Genomic DNA, 22,558 nt, shown 5'->3' with positions numbered 1-22,558 from the left:
TGATGATGTGAGGTGATCAAAATCCTATGTGATGAGATGAAGTGAGATGAATGATTTAGGCATTGTGATATAGCATTAGGCTACTATTGATCTTCAGATGATACCTCAGAAGGAGGATCATCAGCTTCCAGACTGTAGTTGGCTGCTGTTGACCATGGTTAACTGAAACTGCGAAAGTGAAACCACAGTTAAGGGGGGACTACTGTACTTCGCAGCTATCTTTGTGTTAACTCCAAGCTGTGGGTAACATAGGAGTCCATAAATAAAATGTAGAGGAGGCACACCATAAATACCATGGATTTCTTTTTTTTTTTTTTTTAATATTCTATTTATTTATTTGATAGAGAGAGACACAGCGAGAGAGGGAACACAAGCAGGGGGAGTGGGAGAGGGAGAAGCAGGCTTCCCGCCGAGCAGGGAGCCCGATGCGGTGCTCGATGCGGGGCTCGATCCCAGGACCCCGGGACCACGACCCGAGCCGAAGGCAGACGCCTAACGACTGAGCCACCCAGGCGCCCAATGCCATGGATTTCTTAAAAGTAACAGATTTGATATATGCCTTACAAAGTGGATATATATATATATAAAAGTATATAATATATATTATATATTTAATAAATTATATATATTTAATATATATTAAAAATAATATGTATTTTTAAATACAGTGCTTAGAGAAAAGAGGAAGAAACATTTAAACATGCATTTTTATACTATCTATCTTTTTCAATGACAATATAAGGAAAAACTATGTCACAGATACCTGAGAATGTGACTGTGAAAATGAAGGTGGCATACCATGAACTAAAGACCATTATTAGCTCAATCCTCTGTACCTGAGAGTCAATAAGAAAGAAAAATAAATAATATTCTATTAAAAGTAAACAAATAAATGCAATCTACAATGTAAGAAAATAACAATTATAGTAAAATATGATAAATTAGGTAAGAGGTTTTTTAAATGCTCTACAAAAGCATAGACAGGTGAGACAACATATAAGGGGCCAAAATAAAGCTTTCTGAAGGATATAAACTTATTTGGGTGTTCAGGGTTGAGTAGGAGTTCACTAAGATAAAATGTAGGGGGAGAACATTGAGGATGAAGGAAAAAAATTCATTTAAAGGACAAAAAATGTGAAAGAATGGTATATTTTTTTAAAGATTCATTTATTTATTTTAGAAAGAGAGAGAGCAGGGGGAGGGGTAGAGAGAGAGGGAGAGAGAGAATCTCAAGCAGACTCCACTCTGAGTCTGAAGCCCAACATGGGATTCAATCCCAGGATCTGAGATCACGACCTGAGCCAAAGCCAAGAGTTGTATGCTTAACCAACTGGGCCACCCTGGTGCCCCAAGAATGGAAATATTTTTAATTAGCTATGATAAATAGCACTTTTGTTACTTTTCGAATACATAATATTTTTTCTCAGAACATGATAAAATGAAATTTTAACTTAGATGGAGTTATTTTTCATTTATCATCACAAATTTTGGCCAGTTATTTTACAAAAGAAATATGCAAATTCACATGTATTTAGCTAATTTAATTCCAAAATTCAATTATAAAGTCATATTCATTGTAATATAGAAACCAAATTACCACTCCACTAATTTTTCACAATAAAAGTTGTCTCTCACACCTCATGATACCATCTTGAATAGCAGATGTTTTCAAAGATTGAAAAATATCACCACCTGTGAATCACCATTTTCCACTTCATCCATTCTCTTAAAAAATTCACACCACAAAGTTTAGATGAGATAAATTAAAAATGCCTTGTATTTGCTTCCCTGGCATATGTATGTTCTTAATATTTCCCTGCATTTGTACTTTATACTTCCATAGTCCCTTTCCTTGTCCCTGTTCTAACTCTCAAACCCATACATCCATCCAGACCTCTCCTCTGAGCCTCAGATCCCAAGTTCTTTTTTGTGTATCTTCACCTACCAAACACCTGAGTATCTCGAACTCAACATGCTTACAACCATATGGATCATATATCACCCCTAAACCCTCCCTAATTGCATTTTCTATCATAGATAACTTTAACTGGTCATGTAAGCTAAAAACTTGAGAGTCATCTTTCATTCTTTTTCCCTCATACTTCTCAATCAACCAACACATTCTGCTTATTTCAGCTGCTAATTATTTCTTGATCCAGTGTTTTCCTCTCTGTCTTTATTAACACTCCTTCCAGATCAAACCCTCATTATCTATTACTTAGAGGAAGAGTTTGCTAACTGCTCACCCTACTTTTTGCTGTCCCCCTCCAACCTGTCTTCCAGTGAGTCTTCTGAATAGCTCTCTGAAAAACAATCTGACCTTATTGTTGCCATACTTAAAGCCCTTCAGCTCCTAAGGAATATCATCTAGGATCCCTGACAAATTATCAAGTCTTTCACCTATGGAAGAATGCAGTTGATTAAAGCAATGATCTTTGAATTTTTCTGCTACATAGCCCAATTACCAAATGTTTTAAACACACCTTCATAGTATATATTTTATTTATAATTATATGCTCATAATTGCTAATATGTTTGCATATTACAAAATATTCACCAAAATATGAGATTAAAATGAACATGGACAGAAGTTCCAATATTTTTCTGACACTGACCTCATAGATCATATTGTATACTCCTGAGTAGTTTGTAGACTGACTAGTAATTACTGGACAAAACAGTGTTGTTAATAAAGTTAAGAGCGCAGCTTTGATAGCTTTCTTCCAGTCAATACCTTTTTATATATAGTAACAGACTATGTCCTTCATCCAAATCAATCATATTTAAAAATGTGCAATTGAATCAGAGTTACCTTGGGATCTGAAAGGACTTTAATGGTCAACCATATTACCTTCAAGAAGTAGTACGGAAAAGCATATGGAAGATCAGTGTAAATTTAACTCCATAGTGCAAACTAGGTAATTCATAGTGCTTCAGAAATGCAGACATCATCTGCATATATGAACCATTATCTTGTGGCTCAAAACCACCTTGGAGTCTTTATCTCTTCCTTCCAACACCTTCCCCTCTAGCTAGCTATTTGACTTACTGATTTTCTAACACTTCATAACTTTTTGCCTGACTTTAAACTTTTCCTTAAGCCAATTTTCCTACCTCATCTCTCTTTTCTGACTAGATGAGCACTGAAATATCATTATAATTCTTCTTCTTATTTCATTACTTCACTCAGTCCTCTTTCTTCTACTCAGTCCTCTCTTCTGAGTTTTAGTATGGTCTGCTCAAGTCACTATTGGACAATGTTACCTTGTCTTACAATAGGCTGCCATAGCAAAATACCATAGACTGGGTAGCTTAACAACAGAGCTTTATTTTCCCACAGTTTTGGAGGCTGCAAGTCTAAAATCAGGGTTTCAGCATGGTTGAGTCTAGTGAGGTCTCCTTTCCTGTCTTACAGATGGTAGCCTTTCCAGTGTGTCCTCACATGGCAGAGAAAGAGTGTGTGCAAGTTCTCTGGAGTCTATTCTCTAAAGTCATTAATCCCAAGTTGGGAGTTAGGGCTTTAACATATGAATTTTGAGGGAACACAATTCAATCCATAGAATTCCACTACTGGCTCCCCCAAATTCATATCTTTGTCACATACAAAATACATTCATTCCATTCCAACAGCCCTGAGAGTCTTAATTTGTTCTAGCATCAACTCTAAACTTTAAAGTCCAAAATCTCATCTACATATAATCTAAATCAGATATGGGTGAGACACAAGGTACACTTTGTCCTGAGGCAAAATCCTTCTGCAGCTATGAAGCTGTGAAATCATATAAGTTATGTGCTTCCAAAATGCAGTGCTGGGACAGACATAGGATAGGCATTCCCATTCCAAAAGGAAGACATCAGAAGGAAGAAAGGGGTGACAGGTCTCAAGCAAGTCCAAACTCTAGCAAAGCAAATTTCACTAGATCTTAAGGCTTAAGAATAATCCTCTCTGGCTCAATATCTTGCCTTCTAGGTCCACTGGGGTGGAAATAACACCCCCAAGTCTCTACCTGGCATTCCCAATCCCATAACTCTGTAGGGTAATGCCACCTCTAAGACTTCAGGTAGTGGCCACTGAGCCTGTTGAAACTAGGCAGTGACCATGATGATCTCTGACTCATCTTCAAGATCATGTTCTCTTCTTCTTGAAGAATTGCACATGTTCACAGGTGAATAGCTCTGTGGTCCTGTTCTGTTGAATCCAAGTCTGTCAACCTTTTTTAAATTTTGTCCAGTCTCAATCTCCTTTAGTTTAAATAGACAGTGTTTCTGTTCATATAATCCTATAAACTCTTTGTTGAGTGTTAGTCTAGCCACACCCTTGATGTTCCTTTCAAAACATACTTTCTCACTTTTTACAGTATAGACAGGCTAAGAATTTTCCAAGTTTTTGAGTTCTTGTTCCTTTTTGCTTAGCAATTCCTTCTGCAATCAATCTCTCTCATCTTGATGTGGGAAGCAAAGGCAAAAGAAAAACTGAATTTCCTTACTACTTATAGCCCATTGATGAGTCCTTGAAACAAACAGAGTGACATTCCTCTAGGAACTCAGCTGCTTCAATGTTAATACTTTGCTAAGGGTAAAACATTATTCTGACTCCCCCCGCCCCAGAATCCTGTAAATCTACTTTAATATATAAAAATTCCTTTGGAAACTTCCTTTATCTCTACCCCCCAAGATATATGTTAGTAATCATCCTAGAAGCATATGGGCCACTGGAGGGTCTCATGACTGAGGGTTTACTAAAGTAATAAATGACCTTTTCCTAACAATAGTTAGCTCCCTCAGGGTCCTGGAAACCTTGTTTCCAAAATTCCTAAGAGACTTACACTATCCCTAACCTCCTCCCAACTTGGAAGTATATAATCGGCCATTCCTTATGACCCCAGTGCAGCTTTTTCTGCCCATGCGTCCTGTCCCTGTGCTTTAATAAAACCACTTTTTTGCACCAAAGACATCCCAAGAATTCTTTCTTGGCCATCGGTTCTGAACCCCACCACCCAAATCACATCAATCTTGCATTTTATTATAAGCAGTCAAGAGGAACCATGCTGTTTTCTTCAACACTTTGCTTAGAAACCAAATATCAGATTTCATTCCTCATAAGTTTAAACTTCAGTTAAAACACTAGAACACAGTTAAGCCAAGTTTTTGCCATCCTTATATCAAGGATCATCTTTCTTCCAGTTTCTCATAACATATTCTTCATTTTCATTTGAGACCTCACCAGAATGCCCATATTTCTAGTATTTCCCTGAGTTTTTCTAGTCTCTACTCATTACCCAGTTCCAAAGCCACTTCCACATGTTTTAGTATTTGTTATAGCAGCATCCTACTTCTTGGTACCAGAATCTGTATTTCTCAGTGTTCACCTAACAGACCCAACAGAATGTTTGTGTGTGTGTGTAACATGTAATACACACACACACAAACACACACACACACACAAGTATTGGCAAGCTAGAGACCCAGGAGAGCCAATGTCTAGTTCCAGTACAAGTTGGACGGAAGGCCAGGAAAGACCAATGCCCCAGCTCGAGAAAGCAAGTCAAGTCAAAGGAGTTTCCATTCACTCAGATTTTGTTGTATTCAAGTCCTCAATTGATTGAATGAGGCCCACCCACATTAGAGAGAGCAATCTACTTTAATGAGTCTATCAATTCAAATGTTAATCTCATTCCTAAACACCTAGACTAATGTTTGACCAAATCGCTAAGTACTCCATAGCCCAGTCAAGCTGACACACAAAATTAACCATCACATATCTGATGTGACTGGAGACTGGACACATTTGCACTGATTAGAAAGTCACAGTTTCTATTGAAAACTGATGAGAAAATACAGTGCATGAGGCTCATGAATCCTTGGATTGCTATAATGGATGGAGTAATGGAATCATGGATTGCAGTAATGCCTTTCATGCAGCCTCATGTTACTGGTCATTTGTTCAAATTCTAACCTTTCTCATCTATTGTCATTCTCAACCTCATTCCTCAAAAGCTCAGCTGCAGCATTTTCCCTCTCTCTTCCCCTAGTAGACCTAGGATTGGCATCTGGTTAGGTCCATGTTGGCCTTTCCTTGATGATACTCCTGCCTGGTAAGCACTGGCCCCTTAGTGATCACACTGTGGTATCAGCACATTATACATGGTCACACCTGCCCATCTGCAAGAAAGGTTGAACAGAATTGCATTGTTAGAAGATTTGGCTATTTTATTGACCTGTTATTTTTTCTTCATAGCATTATAGGGATTGTCATATTTTTATGCCTTTCCCTATCAATTGCATTAAAGTGTAGGGGTATATAAAATGCCACATAAAGGTGCATTGTTTTTATATCCCAAGTATTTTTTACTATGCACATTATTTGCCATCCTTTCCATCATTAATATAATTCAGTCTTTTAAAATCTGGGAAGCCCCCTCCAAAGGAACACCTCAGTTGGATCATTATTTTCGAGATTGCGAATGACCAGAAATTCTGTTTTTTATCAAGTACTGAGAATTAATCAGTCTCTCTGGGATAGATTCAAGCTAAGCAAGCTCAAAGGACTGATGTATAAAATTGGAATTACCATTTATTCATTTATAATTTAAAAAAAAATCTCTTTCAAGTAGACTAAATGTCTACATTTAATGGTTAGCATATTCTGTCCCAGTAGAAAAGCCACATGGGTAGTCAAATTAAAATATGAAGATTGCTTGATGAGTGTAACAGCAGAACACCAGGAAACAGACAATCTAGCAGTGTCCTTGGCAGAGGTAATTAGAGGCTTCCTCTCCTGCTCTGGTGATGCACCTTCCTTGGAAGGCAAACAGTCATATTTTTAAGGGAGAATACCCTTTCACATGAATAATAATATTATAAACTAACCAAATAGCCTCTTGGAAACATGTTTTGTTTTCTTACAATATAAATATATCTTTTACTCACATATTTTTTAAAATTAATACAGTAAGTTAGACTATAATCTTTTTTAATTAAGTGAATGAGACCTCATTTTACAGTAACCTATTTGTCTCAAGTTAAAATATCACTAGAAATAGAGGATGGGGTGCTTTAAATGATAACAGTAAAAATCACAGTAAAACAAAAATCTCTGGACCATCTCTTGTTTTACAGGTGACATTATATATAGTTTGTTTTTATTTATATACGAAACTTATTTCAATTAACTAAACAGCTTGGGTTTATGTTCTCTAGCAACACATTATTCTTGATTAACTCTAAAGGAAAGAAAATATACTTTAAAAACCACATCAGAGAACAGGAAGTTTGATATCCTCCTAAAATGCTGTTCACTCATATGAGAGTCTCACATGAATGGACAACTCTCTTCATAAAGAAGACTGCAGATATTCCTACAGATTGGACCAATACTTTCCTTTGAACATTGATTTTCTGCCCCAGGATATAGAGCACGAATGATTAAGGCCCTAAAGTTCTACAGACATAAAATGTGGAGGTATTAATTTTAGAATACATATAATGGCAGTTCAGTAAAATAACTAACATTATCCATAAAATAGCCAAACTTTAAAATTTTTCTGTGGGCATTCCTGAAAAAAAATCTGTTGTGAAATATGTTCCTAAATTATAGCCAATGTTTTAAACTAAATGTAATTTTGGGATATACCTGCCAAAAATAATAAGTGATTTGATAAAGTTGGTCTTGAACTATTCTTTCTGAAGTTAGAAAACAGGTCAAATTATCTATTAAGCTGGCTCCCATGCTTGACAATCAGTATAAACAATAGCAACCTATTTTTATTTCCTGAGGAGTGGAGAGGAAAAGATCAGAGGGTTGAGATTTGGGAAGGTTGGAGTGGCAAGAGGCATCCACTCAAATCATGTACAAAAGGTTTCAGACATTTAAAATCCCACTAAAATTTTGGAAGGGGCTCCAGAGCACAATTCTATTTATAGGACATGCAATGATCATGTACTATGTTAAGGCTTTTTGACAAAGCTTGTCTTTGAACCCATTTAGAAGGTATCTAACCCAAAGAGATAACAAAGAGAAACTAATTGATTGGGAGTGAAACTTTCATATAAGAACAATTCTTACATTGTTATAATGGCAAAGAAACTTACAAAGGATATTTACTTAATTCAATTAATTTTATTTAATTGCACTAAAGTAATTCTTTAAGTTACTTTAATTCTTTGGACAAAATGAAAAAGGATCACTAGACTAAAATACGCAGGGTATGTATGCTTCAATTATTACCTTTTATATAACAGAAATTCACTTGTAAAAGACACTTCTCTCATTTTGAACATAGGGAAAGGGATGTATAATTATTATTAATAGAAAATTATTTTTTATGCTGGCAAACAGCAAGTCAATTTTTGAACAAATAGAAAAACTAAATATTTTTGCCACCTTACTATACTCAAATATGTTAGTAAGGCCCTCAAGAGTGGGGTCACATTCATGAAACATGGAAAGAAAAAGTTAAAGCTTGATAATATAAGCATACCTCATTTTGTTGAGCTTCACTTCACAGACATTGCATTATTTACAAAATGAAGTTTTGTGGCAACCCTGTGTCAGGCAAGTTTTTCAGCATTTGCTCACTTCATGTCTCTGTGTCACATTTTGGTAATTCTCATAGTATTTCAAACTTTTGTCATTACTAGTATATTTGTTACGGTGACTTGTGATCAGTGATTATGACTCACTGAAAGCTCAGATGGCTAGCATTTTTTAGCAATAAAGTATTTTTTAATTAAATTATGCACATTATATTTTTTAGACATAATGCACACTAAATAGACTACATATAGTGTAAACATAACTTTTATATGCACCGGGGAGTCAAAAATTTCATTTGACTGACTTTTTTGTGATATTTGCATTATTGTGGTAGTCTGGAACCAAACCCACAATATCTCTGAGGTGTTCCTATAATCCATTAATAGAAAATTATAGGAGAAATTCTCTCAAGATATCTGAGATGCAGTTTCACAAGCTTCCTTAAATTGCTTCCTATTCTTCGAATGATAGCTTATATGTTTTTTTTTAAAGATTTATTTATTTTTTTGAGAGAGAGAAAGAAAGCACAAGTGAGGGGAGGGAAAGAGAGAGAGAGAAAATCCTCAAGCAGACTCCCTGCTGAGCTTGGAGCCAGATGAGGGACTCAGGGGCTTGATCCCTGGACCCTGAGATCATGACCCTTGCCGATTCAAGAGTCAACACCTAATCGACTAAGCCACCCAGGCGCCCCATAGCTTATATGTTTATTGTCTTGATGATCAAAATTAGCTCTTTTTAAAGAATTCACCAGTCCTCTCCATCTTCCCTCTCTCCTGTCCCTACCAATAATGTCTAGGAATTTCCCTTGTCACTGCATCACATGTGCTGTCAATTACCCCATCAACACTTCTTCTCGGCTTTCATGCCTTGCCATCACAGTGCCCATACTGCTGCAATCTCTGTTGTAATGGGCACAGCTGCCTCTATTGATGACAGCTCCTGATGTCCCGCTTCTGCTTCCTTGAAGGTCACCCCGAGGCTGGAGTCCCACAGTGCCACCTCTGATTAAAGTGCCCAAGGAATTGGCTATTTCTTAGAATACTGTGTTTCCCATTGCTTTGTGACCCTTTGGAAAGTGGAGGCTTGGTGAGGTGTGCGGTCCACACCTGCCTTCTCCCTGGACAGGTGCAGCTTTTTGCCCCAATGACACCAGCATAGCCCATCACAAGGAAATGCCTCTGATCCTCCAAGTTCCCAGAGGAGGAAGCCAGCCTCGTGCAATCCCAAAGTTCACAGTTTCCTGTCCCCGTATCAACTACTCGTCACGATTCAATGACTCCAATAAAACAATCATAATGTAGTATGGTTGGCACAGTCTTTTTATAAAGGTTTGGCTATCCAAGTGAATGCTCACATATGTTCATATGTGAATACCTCACTGTTTAACATCTTGAAACTATGAAGTTTTAAGTTGTAAGCTAAATAAATGATGCAATACTTCGCAAACATTTTACTTTATGAATTGATTTCTAAATGGAGGGTCCCACAGAATACACATATGTTTATGCTGCCATAGGTGAATGGAACATTGAAAAGCAATTTTTCCGTATTTCATCGGCTTAAACCCACCTTTATTGGCCCTTTAATTTTGGCATCCGAAAATACAAAAATAATTATCACCAACATAAGAAACTGAAAGTAAATAAATAGTAAAGGGCTATTGAAATTTAATTAAACAGATAGTTAATCAAACAGCGTGTGTTTTAAAAAGAATCGAATTTCTTAGAAAATCATATCAAGAATGTTTTGTTGTTGTAAGAATGTAATAGTAGGCCCCTTGAGGACTGAATTCATAGTGGTAAGCCTGATATGCTAACTCACACCAGTATTTTTTTTCTCTAATAATTACAGGGTGGGAAAGCTCTAAAATCTTGAATTTAGGTGAAATATGTTTTCAAATTTCACATCTTTTGTGGATACATGAATTTAAAACATAAGAAAATCTTATGTTTTAAGAGAACAAGCTTGTTACTGAGGCTATAACATTACTCTGCAGTTTGGTGGTGGCAAAAAATGCAATTGCAAATTAAGTGGTTCTACTGGGGATTATCAAATCTAGCTTAGTTGCATTAACATAAGAATACGAGTATATATCAAGTTAATTTGTGATAACTTCAAGCCATCTACTGGACTTAGAGACCAAATCATCAGCAGGGCTCGCCTACGCACCAGCCAGATGTGACCTCCCACACATAGCCACAGAGAACGTGCAGCTGGGTCATGGCAGTAGCCTGAGGATCCAAATGCTCAACCAGAACAAACCATGGTGAGAATAACTCCTGAAGTATCAATGGAACAATCATGTTGATTGTTCAACATGGACAAGGGAAGAATTGTTTTAATCATAAGATTGAACTTCTAAAGGGTGGATGTGGGACTATAATAAGCAAAGAATTAATACAATGAGGACACATCATCATTATGGCTCAGCCCTGCCATTTGGTCAGGACAGCCTCCAAAGAATCTATCTTTACAAAGAAGCATCACTGGGGCACCTGGGCGGCTCAGTCGTTAAGCGTCTGCCTTCCTCTCAGGTCATGATCCCAGGGTCCTGGGATCGAGCCCCACATTGGGCTCCCTGCTCAGAGGGAGGCCTGCTTCTCCCTCTCCCACTCCCCCTTCTTGTGTTCCTGCTCTCTATCTCTCACTCTGTCAAATAAATAAATAAAATCTTAAAAACAAAAACAAAAAAGAAGCATCATTTACTGTGATGGATGAAGGATAGGAACATGAAGGGTAGGGGACATTTTTCTGGGTGGCATTGCGTGATAAATTTGTATCTGGGTGGAATGCCACTGTCCTCTTCCAATCACCTCTTAACTGTGACTCCCCTGGACCCCAATATTTGTAGTGTTAAGAAACTATGGCTGGACATCAGTTTAGCAGACATTCATTATGTGCCTACTATGTGTTATCTCAGACTGAAAATGGATAGCAATACATTTAATATTTGTTTTACGTTACTGATGCCTACTCAATTTTTATTGAAGAATTCAGGAGCGACAATATTATATGTACATTTCTTTCCCAAAGCAATTTATTTGTATGCATCTATATATTTTTGGTATTTCTTTTTTAAAAAAAGCAGTTAGAACTTAGGAGGAAATTGTAGAAATCTAATTCCCATTTCACTTTCTGTTCCTTAAATAAGCAAAGGCATAAAAATCATTATTCTGTGGTTTTCTTTAAACATTTTCTATTTTCAGTTTTGATACATGATACTTGGTCTTGACATGATTGAGAACATATTGTATGGCACCAAGAAATTTTTTTCTTATGTATTCATATGAAATAAGATCATAAAATGAAGCTTGAATGACTTTATGGAAATTTCCATACTTTGTGTGAGTGTGTATACGGGAAGAGGATAGGGAATGCCTCATATCCTTTTTATTAGCCTAAAAACAGATTTTTGCCTTTCTTTATTTAAAAAACAGGTATGTTTTTATTTCTTCGAAGCAAAATTGTATTGCTACACTTACTACACTTATACATGCATCATCATCTTAGCAGTTTATAAATTATAACTATGAGAAGGAAGATCCACAGTATTTATGCCAGTCTTCCAGCAGAAGATAAGAGCTAAGGGACCTTCTGTGTGGGTCCCACAGCCTGACCACTCACCAGTGCGATGGTGGTAGTTTGAGATTAAAAAAGAATTTCAAGGGGCGCCTGGGTGGCTCAGTTGGTTAAGCAACTGCTTTAGGCTCAGGTCATGATCCTGGAGTCCCAGGATCGAGTCCCGCATCGGGCTCCCTGCTCTGCAGGGAGTCTGCTTCTCCCTCTGCCTCTCCCCCCTCCCACCCGCCTCATGGCTTATGCTCTCTCACTCACTCTCTCTCGCAAATAAATAAATAAAATCTTAAAAAAAAAAAAAAAAAAAGAATTTCAAGTCAAACTTTTCCATGACAGACTTAATTGGAAAAAATTTTAAAGTTGATAATCTAGACAATTATACAACTTCCCATCTTTCATCTGTAGCCATGGCCTTGCCAAATTTACAAGATAAATGGAAAAAAAATTAAAAGTTTGGCATACTTCGGCTTATTAGAACTCACTTTTCCTTAACAGTAATATGCTGGGCACAATCTTCGTTTATTCTTTGTCTTCAAAAAACTAGCACACAAAGACCTCATAGAGTGATAAGAACAAGGCAAAAAAGGTATGACTAATGGATAAGATTCTTAACACATCCAATTTCCTTTCACTGTCTTCCTCTTTTTCTCCCTGCACTAGCCATCTGAGCACAAGAGTTGCTATATTTAATAATCACACTTTGGGAAAAATGATGACGGTTGTGCTGTCATTTTTTAAAAACTTGAACACATGAGTCATTTAAAAATGAAAGGATAATTTGAGTACTTGAGGGAATTTAGGCATCCAGGAGATGGGTGAAAGTAAGCAGACTAGTGAGGTAAAGAATACCACTTAAATCATTGACTGAGATCATTTTAACTTTCTTTTTTTTTTTTTTTTAAAGATTTTATTTATTTATTTGACAGAGAGACAGCGAGAGAGGGATACAAGCAGGGGGAGTGGGAGAGGGAGAAACAGACTTCCCGCTGAGCAGGGGGCCTAATGGGGGCTCGATGTGGGGCTTGATCCCAGGACCCTGGGATCATGACCTGAGCCAAACGCAGACGCTTAACGACTGAGCCACCCAGTTGCCTTCATTTTAACTTTCTAAACTGGAAGCTGTGAAGAGAAGTCTTGCATTTATCCATTCAGAAAGGTAACACTGGCTTTGATGCACCTAAAACAACCCACAAGGGAACTAAACAGTAATCAGATATGGGCCTCAGTTAGCAGGTCGTTTTTACAGTAGCACATTGAATTCCTGGTGTTACTTGAAAACAACTAATTTTTTAAATAAGGAACTAGAGTTCATTTTACTCAATTACTTCCAGTCAGTAAAACTGACTGAGCTACCAGCTGGTAGAATCCACTCCCAAACTAAACCATATTGTAAAATTAAAATATAATAAAAGAAAAGAAATGCTTTTCACACGCCTTCAGAGGATGTTAGGAAAATACATTCCTGTATGATTTTCCAGATACTGTACTTCCTTTTGTATTGTAAACACAACATATAGCTCAGTTTGCATTGGTCAGTTAGTGTTTTATGGGCACTGATGTCTTTGTTGCATATTACAGTGTAAGGATTAGAAGGCCTAATTCAAAAGCCTCCTCCACACTTCTGCTGAAATTACAGTAAAATACTAAGTTACTGAAAACTGAGTCGACATGGGAATATACAAATAGCAGAGAGAAGGAGAAAGAGTGAGAAAAAGAGAGGAGAGATTTGAGAAGACCATGAGGTCTATACTGTTGTACCCACTGGCTTTTTTTTTCTAGGAAAGGATATATTGTTGAAAAGCTACATTTGTGAACAATGACACAACCTAGTATTTCCCCTACACTCTCTTCTTTCTTTCCTTTAGGTTAAATACGAAGATAAGTAAAAGACAGGCTATCTGGACATTTTTTTGTTCTATTTAGTTTATCGCGGTTCAAATATGACAAATTCCTGCTGTTCCAAGCAACATGCTATAGATTTTCTCAAATTTAATTAGCAAGCACATAGCAGACACCTGAAAATAAAAATAGAAGAATAATTCATTGCAGTCGCAAGTATTTCTCACTTCAAAGCATTAAAAAATATATTCCCGGGGCGCCTAGGTGGCTCAGTTGGTTAAGCGACTGCCTTCGGCTCAGGTCATGATCCTGGAGTCCTTGGATCGAGTCCCGCATCGGGCTCCCTGCTCAGCAGGGAGTCTGCTTCTCCCTCTGACCCTCCCCCCTCTCATGTGCTCTCTCTCAAATAAATAAATAAAATCTTTAAAAATATATATATATTCCCCAATCAATCTACTAATCCTCACTGCTATGGTTTATAGACCAAATAGGACACTGACTTAACACTATCCCAGACTAGTTAAGCCTTCAAACTCCCAAGTTAGGTATCTTGATTGCAGGGCAATATACTAGAAACCTAAGTAGAATTTGAAGATGGAAGTTGTATCTCTTCAAACTAGTTGTTGTAAATATGGCCCCAAACAGCATGGTTTAAGTAAGTGGTTCTCAAAGTGTGATCCCTGGGCTGCAAGAATCACTATCACGTGGAGCTTGTTAAAAATGCAAATTCTCATGTCCCATCCTAGCTCTACTAAATTAAAATCTTTGAGTTTTAACAAACCTCCAAGTGATCTGATGCACATTTAAATGTGAGAACCACAGGCCTAAAGCAAACAAGGTTGATAATTTAGAATGTCTTATCATATGAAAGACAACAGTGCTTATGTGGCTCAAAAAATGGACTTTAAACACAGTCTCAAAAAAGAAGTTTTTAAAAATGACATGAGCAATGTGCAAATCGAGGGCTGTATCATAGACATTTAGTTTAGAGTACAAATGGCAAAGAGAGGTCATCAAAGGAGAAATGAAAGAGAGAAATAAGATGGCAGTGGGGACCACTCAAGACCACTGGGAAGAAAAGAAAACCAAAGGAAGTAAGACAAAAATGAATATTGATTTTCCTTTCTTCCTGGTTAAATCCTGGAAGCTTTCAGTCATATGGCAGCTTCAGGTGGAGTGTCTGTCTACTCATGGTCTAAGGATACTACACAGTTGGAGACCAAAAATGATACTTCAAGCTAAGACACATTTGAGGGCTTGCTTGCCTGCCTCTGAGATTTTGTGTGTGTTATATGGCCAGACTAGATAGTTCTTTTTTTTTTTTTTAAGATTTTATTTATTTATTTGACAGAGAGAGAGATAGCGAGAGCAGGAACACAAGCAGGGGGAGTGGGAGAGGGAGAAGCAGGCTTCCCGCCGAGCAGGGAGCCCGATGTGGGACTCGATCCCAGGATCCTGGGATCATGACCTGAGCCGAAGGCAGACGCTTAACGACTGAGCCACCCAGGCGCCCTAGATAGTTCTTATATAGATAGGTCAAGGCCTTGAAGAAATTTCCAGAAGAAATAAGCTGAATGCCCTGTATTGAAAGGTAAGCTTACCTCATAGACTTGCAGACCAGGCAAGATGGATGGAACACCCCTGGTCGTAGGTGAGGTAAAGAGCTTTTAAACATGGGGCTTCCAGGGACTAGTCACCACCAAATACAAGCCATGAAATCTTTAGCAAGTATGTTAGATAGAATTCTTTCTTAATTAAACACTTGAACCCAGGGTGAGTGGGCCCCCAACATATTCAGTATTTCTGGAAGGATTTGTAAAGCAGAATACATCAACTTCACAAAATTATCTGAAAATCATCACTTTTAAGAAATTTCCATAAAATATACAGGTACTTAATAAATATCATGAAAATAAAAACAGTGTGACTACCTCAATATATACAATATTTACTTGGACATCTGTGCTTCAATATGTCTGTTTCATATTTACTCCATTTCTTTACCTTTCTCTCTACAGATTCTCTACTTTTCAGAATCTTTTTTCTACCAAATAATAAACTTAATCACAAATTTTTTCTTATAAAAACATTAGGAAAGTTTCTTTTCAACCAAAATTTCTAACCAAATACTTAAACATATAAAACATCATTGAGGAGTGAAATAATACAGCTTTCTATAAGAGAAGGTAAGACAAATAAAATACCTGTAGTACTTACTATGAATTAAATACTTCCAAATCCACTCAACTGGTAGGCATTGTTACCCCTGGTTTTTACAGATGAGAAAATGAGGTTAAGCTAGTTGCCCAGGACAATGAAACCATAAAGTGCCAATGCAGCATTAGAACTCAGGAAAGTAGGTGTGAAACCAAAGCTCATGCTTTTTCTACTACACGAAAAAAATTAACATCAGTAACATTAATAATCAATAGACAGAAGGAATTAAATACTCATCATTTACAGTTTTGTTAATTGCTTACTGTTTTAAATGCTGTAATTCAGTTTTGTCCAATGGGAATATGATGTGAGCTACATATATATTTGTAGATTTTCTAGCAGCCCTATTTAAAAAATAAAAACAATAAAAAGGAAATGTGACATTTGTCTTAAAAATGTATTTTATTTAATCCACTATATCAAAATAGTATCATTTCAATATGTAATCAATACAAAAAGTATTAATGAGATATTTTACTTTTTTTATATATTAAATCTTTGAAACCAGTGTATATTTTATACTTATACCACATCTCAGTTTGAACTAGCCACATGGCTAAGTGGTGATAGGAGACAGCTCAGCTCTATTTATTGAATACCTGGTATCTATGCAATATAGGATTAGGTTTTACAGTGAACAGATAATAAGAATGTAGTTTCTATCCTCATGGTTCCTTTAATATTCTTGGAAAAAAGTAACCCTACCCCTTTCCTCAGTCAAAAAAAAAAAAAAAAAATTAATGAGCTGCCAAGGACTGATTTCTTTTTTTTAATTTTATTATGTTATGTTAATCACCATACATTACATCATCGGTTTTTGATGTAGTGTTCCATGATTCATTGTTTGAGTATAACACCCAGTGCTCCATGCAGAACATGCCCTCTTTAATACCCATCACCAGGCTAACCCATCCTCCCACCCCCCTCCCCTCTAGAACCCTCAGTTTGTTTCTCAGAGTCCATAGTCTCTTATGGTTCATCTCCCCCTCCAATTTCCGCCCCCCCTTAATTTTTCCCTTCCTACTATCTTCTTTTTTTTAACATATAATGTATTATTTGTTTCAGAGGTACAGGTCTATGATTCAACAGTCTTACACAATTCACAGCTCTCACTATAGTGCAGAGAAAAATTGAAGAAGTAATGGCGTTGAAAGGGTTCCTAGCGGCCTGACCAGAGGGCTTCAAGTAGTAGTTAATTGCCAGACTCCAGAGGGGAGTAAAACAGGCAGCTCATTTGGCTGCTAAAAAGACGAGCAGTTGGCTTCTAGCCTTCAGAAAGAATGTAAGATTCGTTAAAAAAATAAAAAATAAAGAAACCATGAAAAGAAAAAAAAAAGAAGAAAAGCAGTTCAGCTTTCCCTTGGAATTGTATTGAATACAGCATCACTTATAAAGATATAAGATATATTTATATGTCATAATAAGAAGGTCAGAACCATCAAAACACCATTGACTCCAGCTCTCTATCAAGCTGTTACTGATGACCATGGTCTGGGATCCAAACCAAGGCCCACTCCCAGATGGATATGTACCTTCCTCTGTTGAGAAGTACCCTACAAGCCTCAAGTAACAAATTCATCCAATCAATGAAAGTTTATTGGGCTAGGCAGTTAGGCACTGTGCTGGGTCATGAGGGGTCACAGATTGAGTACAGGTGTGCACAAAGTCTGAGAAGACACAATGATGACTGTTTCTGCCAGAGCCTGAGAGCAAATTGTATCTAGGAAGGTTTCATAGAGGAAGTATGAGGTGGGCCTCGAAGCATAGGTTTTCTCTGGGCAGAAGGGCAAACACTGGGGAAATGGGGGAAAGACTGGCATAGAGAGAAGCTTCTGCCCTGAACTTCCCATCCTGGATCACACACCAATAAAATAACTATGCACCTAGGACAATCCAAGTTTACTTCTATCCTGATAGGATTATTAATTTTGTCCTTTATTCTCCAAGTGCCTCATTTGAACAGTAAACTTGTCTGTCAAGTATCAGATCCCTTGTTGAGAAATAATCTCTTTTTCACCAAACTGTAAATGAAGACATAATGATCAACTACTTACTGATACATATAACTTGATCAAATGCACGTACAAAGCATGTTTTTAGAACCTCATATACATGTCAGAGGAAGTGACCTAGAAGTGGCTATGTGCGTGTGTGTATTTATATGTTATAAGTAGCTAACTAAGTATATATATATATCATGTCTTGTGGTGTTAAGTGTGATGAAAAGAATAAAAAAAAGCATAAAGAGGACAGGGTGATACCTGGGGGAATGAATGCTGTTTTATACATGGTGGTCAGTGAGGGCCTTTCTCAAAAGGTACAGTTTAACAAAAAACCTGGATGACACGAGGAAGCAAGCTGGGGGGACAGTAAGGGGAGAAGTGGCAAGGGCAGAGGAAACATTAAGCGCAAAAGCCCCAAGATGAGAGAAGTCTTGGCATGTTTGATGAACAGCAAGGTGGCCAGCATGGCTAGAGAGGAGAAAGTGAGGGGGAGAGTGGTTATACATGAGGCCAGAGAGATTGCAAAGGGACAGGTTACAGAAGGCCCGTTAAGTCACAGTGAGCAAATGTGGGTTAGTTTTGGGACATGTGGGAATCCACTGGAAGACTTTGGAGCAGTGGAATGGTAGAATCTGACTTGGGTTTTAGAGGAACCATTCTAGGTGACTGCAGTGAAGAGGGATAAGAATGCTTAGAATGCCCAAGCATTTTGGTTAACATTTATTAACTTAGACCTTAGCTTAGAATCATACTTCATTATTTTCTTTGATACCTTTGCTTTATTTCAATATTCTCTTCATTTAAAAAAAAGTGTTTGCCCATTCTAGTGTAATTTATTTCCTGCCTTTCCAAAGCATAAACTGGTGTTAAAACTTTTACCATGCATACTCTAGAATCAATGCGACTGAACATAATAAGCTCTCCCATGTCCTCATGCTAGGGAATTAAAAGACATTAGATTGTTAACTTAAAGGAATAAAGTGGGTCATTGTCTCATGCATCCTTCCTCCATTCCTTTCTGAAAAACCTTCTCTCCTTATAAAACTTGCCCTTGAATTTCCAATATCCCTCACTTTCTATACCTTTCCTGAATCCAGCGTAACCCGTGTTAGCTTATTCTCAGTAGACTACTCTATATTCTAACTCTATCCCTTGTTTCACTTTCTGATCACAATGTATCTCCTTTATGGCCTGTCAACACTGTGAAGGGTCTGTGATACTACCATACTTACAAGCTAACAAGTTAGCCTGCCTCGGTTTCATGGGTGCTGGCAGAAAATATGAGACCACTGGGTCAGAGACAAAAAACTTTATTACAGCACAGCAAGGAGTATGAGCTTAATGGTCACATTAGTTCCTTTTGACCCTCAAGTCACATGGAGATGAAACATAGCAACCTAGGTGGATGCTGTGTACACAGTGGGCTTTTGGGGAGAAACTCCCAGCTTAAGAAACCCCAGTCTTTTATAATGGGCTGAAAGCAACCTACAGGACCTTTGCTGTGAGGAACACATTATCTTTATTATGGTGAACAGAGCAAATCTCTGCTCTGGACAAAGGCTCAATCTCTATCTTCCAAGGCAGTTTACTACACAAACATCTTTGAAAAGATCAAGACAGTTAGCTCCTTCACTTTCAAGACATGCAGAAACATAAGAGACCCATGGACATTGTTTCTCAAAATGTCCTGAAAAGCCCAGCTATATGAATGCAATTAATGCCAATCCAATGTTACGATGTTAATGGATAATTATTGGTTAGTACCTGGGGTACCTATATTTTAACAAAGGATTCCTAGACCTCTAAGGGAATAGAATATGGTGAAATAAATCTCTGATGCTGGGAATTAAGTGAAAGTGCTAAGGGGAAAGAGGCCTTTTTCAATACACTTTGATTTGGAAGATGTAAATTGTCACCTCATCAGCCAAAAAGTATTATGAAATCTTGCCTTCTACCAGGAAGCTCATTATATGAAAATATCCCACTGATATCCAGGAAGCAAAATGTTCCCTAATGTTATTCATTTTAAATAAACGATTACTATGTCAATTAACTGGTATATAATTCAATAGCAGCTTTCCTCAAGTTGTAAATATTCAAATGCACATTTTTACCAAAAATTATTTCCCAGTGTATGTTTAAGTGTGCAGATGTTGGCTCTGTGTTACTTAACTTGTAATGTAGGTTTCATTTTACTTAATATTTACTAATAATTGTTGCATGGCATGAATATTTTTCTACTTAATTAATAAATATCTCATTTTCAGATAATGGTTTTTTTTAAAGAAAATCAAAGATGAGCAGCAATAATCTCATGCTCTCAGAAGACTCACTGGGATGAAGGATACTATTTACAAGTTGATTGAGAGAAGTTCTGAAATGCTCTTATTGTAGTCTAACCTTAAACAAGTGGTACAAATCAGTAACTAAATATCAAAGAGATTGAAAGGAGTCTTTTAGGATTCCACCTATGTAGACTGAATGCTATTACTATATTTTCTAAATGATGATTTACCAAAAAGAGCAAAATTTGGAAATATTCTGTTATTAAAGTGTCATCTTTAAAAATGATCATTAATTAACTCTTGTTATTTCCTTCACCCTTCTGTCATATGCTGTAAACTCTTAAAAGTGAAAAACTAGTATGCACATTGAGACACTAAGTGGAAGAACACAGATTAAAATACCATTACTAATTTACTCTAGTGTATAACTTGCTATGTCTATATATAGTAAATAAATATTTTACACATTATCTCATTAAATCACTTAGACAAACCTGAAAAAATATTTTGTTTATGATTAAATGACTCAGAAAGTTTCGTTTCTTCCTCGAGGAAATGCAGCTAGATGGTCAAAGAACTTGGACCCAAATCTTTGTTTGTCTCGACGATCAAGTTTGATCAAGTAGCCATTCCTCTAACTTATAAGGTCACAAAAAGAATACCAGGAATCATATTGTACTAAATTTCCTGGGACCTATTTCATCATCTCTTATTTTCAAATCCCTGTTTTCACTTTTTTGTTGACAGGAAAATGTTTAGGCATGCATTTGCACTAAGATATAAAAGAGAAGAGAAAAGGGTTTTCGTTTTCTTCTTCATTGGAATTCAGAACAGAGCCTGGCACTTCGGATTAAGGACAGCTATCTCTTGTTGAAGTTAACTGGACACTCTGTCTGGTTCTCAAAATACATCAGTTAGAAACAATTAAGACAGCATTAATAGAGATTAGAAATGGTTACCTATTTCAGGACAGTTTCTGTGTAAAAATGCCCTTACATTTAATCTCACATCAGTGAAAGATAGATGAATATGTAATTGAGTGCTGTGACACATGCAAGCTCAAAAAGCCCACATGGATCCTGAGTGGTTAGCAGAGTTAGAGGGCTTCTATTTTTAATGTAAAGTAGCAAAAAGTGTGAGTTTTATGCCAAAAGCAGCCTGGTCTGTGATCTATGAAAACATCAACCACACAGACTTTGTCATTATGAAGTCATATGAAGATGATAATACTGACCCATAAATGTTGGCTGAAGGAGGTCAGCATGATGGCTCATTCTTCCTTTATCACAGAAATGGAAATGAGCAATAAAATTATTCCATCCAGGGAGAGAGTTAAAGCCTCTTTTAGCTGAACTCCAGAGATTATTTCAGCTGGGACCTCTCATATCACTTCAGGTGATGTGCAAGAGCCCAGGCTTGTGATGGGAAATTCCATTACTTAGTTATTTCTTGGGACTAGACAATGGAGAATACAAAATGTTTGTAGAAGACCAAGGTCAAATTATTTTTTCTCCATGATGGGAGACAGAAGAGAGAAAGAGAGGGAGGGAGAGAGGGAATGTGTGTTTCTCTCATTAACACAATAAGGTAGTGGAGCTGACCCCAAGTAGATGCTTATTATGAATCTGTGGTAGAGAAGGGTGTGGCATTCAGATATTGAGAGTTGTGATGATCATACTCCTCATTCCACAGCATGTTCTCATCACCAGCCCATGCAACTTCCCCCTATTGTTTTATTTTATATTATTTTCCCATCCTCATTACCAATCCTTACAAGAATCCACATAACTTGATATTTCTTTACATATGCATGTATCTTTATATAATAAGTAGCACTATTTTATTTTGAATTATATTATTCTACAAATCTCATTCTATTTCTTTTTTCACCTATCACTAGAAATCTAGTCATGTTTTAGGTGAGAGCGGACATCTCTGTACTATTGAATGAGTCCATCAATAATAATGGTATATGTCTCCAGTTATTCTGATTTTATATTATTCAAACTTTAATAAAACTTTTCACACTATTATAAATGCTATTTTGCTTTTATTCTATTGAGTATTAATTTACCACTTTTAGACAGGAATACTAATGAACC

General features: G+C 36.9%; 1 protein-coding gene across 1 annotated transcript in view; it reads left to right on the top strand.

Moving 5' to 3' along the window:
* Positions 1 to 22,558, top strand: part of LOC118548263 (Y-box-binding protein 2-like) — a 91,224-nt gene that overhangs the window by 28,145 nt on the left and 40,521 nt on the right.

The sequence above is a fragment of the Halichoerus grypus genome, chromosome 9 (genome assembly GCF_964656455.1).
Source record: "Halichoerus grypus chromosome 9, mHalGry1.hap1.1, whole genome shotgun sequence".
NCBI lineage: Eukaryota > Metazoa > Chordata > Mammalia > Carnivora > Phocidae > Halichoerus > Halichoerus grypus.
This window is presented reverse-complemented; position numbering and strand designations above follow the sequence as displayed.